The sequence below is a fragment of the Lactuca virosa genome, chromosome 1 (genome assembly GCF_052849685.1).
Source record: "Lactuca virosa cultivar CGN04683 chromosome 1, Lactuca_virosa_CGN04683_v6, whole genome shotgun sequence".
Lineage (NCBI taxonomy): Eukaryota > Viridiplantae > Streptophyta > Magnoliopsida > Asterales > Asteraceae > Lactuca > Lactuca virosa.
Window position 1 is genome coordinate 189694459 of NC_136426.1, and position 6274 is coordinate 189700732.

Here is a 6274-nt window from a genome sequence, read left to right on the forward strand (position 1 = left end):
AAAATTAGACCATAAAATGGTTAATAATGTCAAATAAAACCAAATATAACTCTATCAGTAGCAGGATAATACAAAGTATTTCCCTTAATTCTATTCGATTATAATTCAACTAATATCACTTAATTGTAAAACTCAACTCACATGTATGATACCCTAACCACCCCACCCCCTTACAACTAAATGCTTTGACAATAACACCACGTAAAAGAATACACAAGCCAAAATCAACCCCAATCACTTAGTTTACCCAACACAAATACAACAGTCCACAACAAATACAAACCTCTTGTGTGACTAACTTCAATGCTTTTTGCTGAAGCTTTTTGGGATCAATGTTCTAAGAGAATATGACAATTTGTTAGAGAATTATACAGGAGGGAAATAACAAAGACACAATAAGGTTGTCCCATATTTTTTTTTGACAGGGGGCAAAACTAAAAAGTAAAAAGCCTAATATCTAAATTAAAAGTCAAATCACCATGATTAGAGCTATAATCTAAACAAAAAAGAAATGAGATCTTACATTTTGTAGTAGTGGATCATTATTTTACATATCCTTGATTAGTTAGCAGGACCTGTACAATTTCCTATGTGAGAAACCAATTCAAAAAAATAACAACTTACTTGCATTGATTTTACATCAGCAAGAAAACGACATCGAAATAGTTTCTTTACAGCCTAATCAACTACTTGCCTTTGGGTTGAAATTATCTTTTATGAAATTTCTTCATGCATTTCTGAATTACCAGATTATACAAGCCACAAAACATGGAGAGTAAGAGGCTGAAAGAAGATCACAAAAATCAATGTATAGAAAATAAGAAAAAGGGCAGAAATACAATGACTAATCGATGTAACAATGGTTGACCCCAATCACAGTTATCCCTAAGAAATACAATGACCAACCAATGTAATGGTGCCTTGGATTGCCTTTCTTTAACATTAATAGAAACTACAAAAGAAACCACACTTTTAAGATTTGTACAACTGCCAAATTCAATCATGGAAGAAGGTTCATATCTTTTAAAAACAAATATTACATCCCATCCATACCAGGTATCACAATCGTGTTCCTCTGGTGACCAAAATCAAAAATATATTGCAAACGCCAATTTAAATGAGCTGACCATTATGAACTGAAATATTTTGGTACTTGGTTACCAAATCTGCCTGAAACATGAAGAAAACTAATCAATCTTGAAGTTAAAATATAGCATGTTTATCGAATTAGGTCAACTTTATTTACCTAAGAGATGAAGAGAGGATAGAACATAATGAACAAACTTGTGTGATTATCATGTGTGAGTGTTAACTTATTACCTCCAAATCGTCATATTTCAATATTGATATAAAAATTAAGTGCCTTCAAAGGTTCCAAATGGAATCGGTTTCTTGAAGGCATTCCATCGAACATGTGATATGCATCTTTTAAAAAAGTTCCTATAAAACAGTTAAACTCATCCTTTAAACCAAAACCAAAGCATCAAGATTAAAAAAAATCATGAAAGGATTTGTTCAAGGTAAAATTATATATATTCAAACATATGTTTTCATATCGTCATATAGATAGAAGATAAATTAAACCAAACAAATAGAAAGGTAAAAAAAAATTGAACCTTTTTAAGCCGATTAGTAGAGAATCGACCTGCAATAAGTAGGATGTAAATCACAAAATCAAAAGGCAAAGTAAGAACACAAAAGAAGCACCAAACTGAAAAAAAATGCATTTTCTCACATCTCTTTGTTAGGGCGTGGCCAAGGAGTTGATGGTAGTGGTTTTTTGCAAAGAAACATAGGGAGATAGAGATGAAGGATGTAACAATACCGGTAGGTGAGTTATAGATCAGCAAGGTCTCGGAAGGAAAATAACTTGAATATTTGAATTTGTATAGTCGATCCGAACTCATATTTGTTTCTATCCTGTAATCGCACAAATACATCCAAACTCAAGCCATTAAAAAAAAATACACCAAAACTTATATCTGATTCAGATTAATTCGCTTACAATTTATTTGGTTTAATAAAAAAAAATAGTACAAAATGAAACCCAAATTCGCAAAATATTAATTCGATGATATGCCTTCAAATCTTCGAAAGCAACATCAGTTGTAAGGGAGAAAAAAACAACGGACTTGGCTATGATAGATCTGTGTTAGAAGGTAATATCTAGGTTCGTTGGGGTTACTTCCTCCAACTTTATCCTACATAAAAAGACTCATAAAATCGATAGATCTGAGGTTGGTTAGAAAAAAAGGCCTTACCTTTTGTGGCATAGGAACAGAAGGTGGTGGTTGATAGAGGTTTGTGATGTTACGACTTCCATATCTATAAAGATAAACATAAAAAACGAAAGATATGCAAAGAAAATACGAAATAGTTCGTGTTTTTCTTAGAAAAACAAAAAATAGTGATGGCTACCAGATAAGTTCTTGTCGTTGTTGAAATAACCACAATCGATTCATCTTGAATGAATGGAAGAAGGGAACCGCAGTTTGGTGGTGCGATGGAGCCGTGATGGTTGATCCTGATCCCAATAAGTACATGTATTTAGAAGCATCTAGTACCTAGAAAAGAAGCTAAACTCATTTCAGATGCAAATCTAAACACCGAAAGTCATATTGAACTACAAATTATAAAATACCTATATACGCAAAGGGAAATTAGAAAATACAACTTACCCATTGAAGCTTGTATTTTTTGAAACCTTCATTAAACCTGCAACCAAACCAAACCAACAGAAAAAATAGTAAATGTTACATGAAATTGCCATGTTCTTTGATTTGTTTACAACCTTCGCAACCAGATACAAACAAATAAAAACAAAATCAACATCAGAGGGGATGTCAAAACCTAGCAAGAACAATGACAGTAGAGAAGCCAGCAAACGATGATGATGGAAAAACCTCGCCAATAAAGATTGTTAGGGTGTTTCTTCATCTCCCATTCCTCGTTCCATTTCCCTCGTTCTCCTATTTTAATCCTTCAAAACCAATGAAGATAATTATGGCTTCAAAACAGGAAATGTATCTGAAAAGGATCGAGAGAAGGGGGTTTATAGGGGATTGATTGAGAGAAAGGGGACTGATTGAGAGCAGAAGGGGATGGATTTAAGGGTGTCACCAGGATGAGGGTCCGGTGGTTGTTGCTAATTTGCGTGCGTTGTAAAACAAAACTTGGCCAGGTGCGATTATGTGTGTAGGCGTCTTGAGTTTTTAGAGAGAGACGATTGGTGCCATGGTGGTGTTGGGGGAAGTAAGAGCAAGGTTGAAAAAGAAGAAGCAGGGATATATTTTGGGTTCTCCAAATGTTGAGACAACATATATATGGGAAGCCAGCGCACATTTGAGAGATAGGCGCCTAGATTGGGGGAAGGGGTGCGATCTTTATAAGTTCCCATTTGACTGGCGTAAACCTCGGAAATTTTGAAATTTGAGCGTTCCACAATATATGGTCTTTGATTTATGCATAAATGACTTGCAACCTTAGCTTTCAAAAAAAATCTTGAACGAGTCTTTCCATTTTTAAAATATAAAAAATAATAATAATAAGAAATATAAAATCCACTATGCATAAATTGTTGTACTTAAAGCTTAATGGTTTGAACGTCTTAAATCTATTTTTAGAAATAGTAAGGTTTGTATAATAATATAGTAAGATATATATATATATATATATATATATATATATATATATATATATATATATATATATATTATTTTCCAACACAATATTTAGAAATATATCGCGTTCACGTTTAAAAAATATATGAATTATTAATTTCTAGATGTAACAACCCAAACAGTGATAAAATTTTTCATTACAACACTAACAAATTCATTCATTACTTGTTTCAAACACCATTACCAAATATAATATCCAAAATATCAGAGTACAATTATTCAAAATACGGAAATCATGAGGGGAGGATGTTGTACCATCACGTCAGGCCCTTCCTTTTGAACCGGAAGTACCTGAAGCCATAAACATAAACTGTAAGCACAAAAGTTAATGAGTTCCCCAAAGTACCACATACCAATCAAACAATAGACTTAACACTGGGGTATATTCCAACCCAATATACACATATGAGCCTCGCCCTGGGGCCTCGCCCTGGGGTGTATTTCAACCCGATCAACACATATGGGTCCCACCCTGGGCTATCTTTCAACCAAAACATACAATAGTGGGCCCTGCCCTGGGGTGTATTTCAATCCCAACATATGATAGTGGCCCCCACCCTGGGGTATATTTCAACCCAACATACAAACATATATAAGCTACATATTAGCTATCATCCTAAATAACACAATAATGAGCCGACATTGGTGCCTTCGACCCATGGATACAATGAGAAAACTCACCTCACAGTCAGATGAAAGAGCTGAACAACACGCTGCTCCGAAAATCGACTCTACCGGTCACCTTCACGAATAACAGTGACACAAACTCATACTACATCTCAAAATACTCACAATACCTCTGAAACATCCCAAAAATACAGACCAAAAATTAAAATCATTTAGTAAAAACCATAATCCGTCAATATCATAATAAATCACAAATCATATCTCTCAAAAACATCATGTAAAATATTGTAACACAATCACGTTAGAAAAATATCAGAGTCTAAACAATCCTAGGCTAAAACTGTGGTGTGTGTCATGCGATCATCCCGAGCCCTTCCCCTTGCTAGTGGAAGTACCTAAAACCAAAACTGAAAACTGTAAGCACGAAGCTTAGTGAGTCTCCCCAACTACCACATACCATACACATATCACATAACATATATTGGGCCCCGCCCCTGCTACATCGAGTCAAGCTCGACATCGGCTTTCCCGGCATCGGGCCCCACCCGGAATCGAACCCTATTCGGCATCGGACCCCGCCCGGCATCGAGCCCCGCCTGACATCGAGCAGATCTCGACATACATATACATATCAACAAACATATAACATAAGCACATAATACTAGCATGTAAACATTCCACGGGCCCCGCCCGACATCGGACCGAGATCTGGAAACATACTAACATTCCTCGGGAACCGCCCCGACATCGGACCGGATTCCGGAACATACTATCATAACATATTAACTAGACATTCCTCGGGCTTGCCCCGATATCGGTCCTAATCCCGGAACACATAACACATAACAAACTCATGCAAGAATCACAAAGACATCCAGCACACAAACATACAAACATTCCTCGGGACCGCCCCGACATCGGATCGAAATCCAGAAAACATATAAACCTACTTCGGGCCCCGCCCGACATCGGACCGAGATCCAGAACTACTACTATCTAAACAGGCCGGCCTTGGTGCCTTAGACTCGTTCCTATTGGAGAAAACTCACCTCGCAAAGCTGTCTGCAAAGTCTCGCGGTGAGGAATATCTGATAGCTGCTCCAACGACTCCCCGACTATCAATATCACAATAAAACTTAATAAAAAATCTAATAATCCTTCTCAGGGTAAAATAACCATTTTTCCCTCGATCAAAGTTAACATCTAGGTCAAAGTCAAGGTCAAGGTCAACTCCCAGTCAACCCAAACTCGTCGGGTTATCTCCCAACTCGGCGATTTCATGTACTACTCAGACGTGTGGTCAACCGAGTCAACTCGTTGAGTCCCTTCCCAGACTCGTCGAGTTCTTCCTGTCATAAAGTCGGGACAAAACGACTTTAACTCGTCGAGTCCCTCCTTGGACTCGTCGAGTTCTTCAGCTTCCGAGTCCTAATGTTGCCCACCTCTCTGAGTAATCTCCTAGACTCAATGGTTTCACTCAAAACCAGAAAAGGGGTTAGGGGTTCACGACCTGACTCGCCGAGTCCAAGAACAACTCGTCGAGTCCTCCATATGAAAAATCCATTCAGTCGATTCTAATCCATTCCAATGCTTCTAACTTATAGATCTGGACTCCTTAGTCTAGCATTACACGTAAAGTTGCTAACTTTACGTGCATGCATGGTGTTATGAAGCTAAAACACCCATTACAAGCTAAAATAAAGGTCTAAGTCATGGACTAGGGCCACGGCTGAAAAAAGGTGGCAACTTTGAGCTTCTACAGCTCAAGAGTGCCTAGATCTGAAGTACTTACATCCCCAAGAGTTCAAATCTTGGAATGACCTTGGGAATGGCCCAAAAGTGACAATATACAAGCTCAAATGAATATCTAAGAGAATAGAAGCCAAGGTATAAGCTTTATACCTCTATCAAGTCAGAAATGAGTCCTAAGCTCTAGATCTTCAGCCTTCCTTCTGCAACTCCAAGTC

At 37.2% G+C, this 6274-nt stretch overlaps 1 long non-coding RNA gene across 1 annotated transcript; it reads right to left on the reverse strand.

Annotated features, from left to right (window-relative positions):
- Nucleotides 1-704: 704 nt before the first annotated feature.
- LOC145107816 (uncharacterized) lies at nt 705-3268 on the reverse strand. The gene is made up of 8 exons (XR_013707986.1): nt 2851-3268; nt 2679-2715; nt 2419-2564; nt 2262-2325; nt 1736-1920; nt 1617-1645; nt 1321-1440; nt 705-1170 (listed from the first exon to the last, which is right to left on the reverse strand). It is a non-coding gene; the product is annotated as an uncharacterized LOC145107816 (long non-coding RNA).
- Between the last annotated feature and the right edge of the window lie 3006 nt (nt 3269-6274).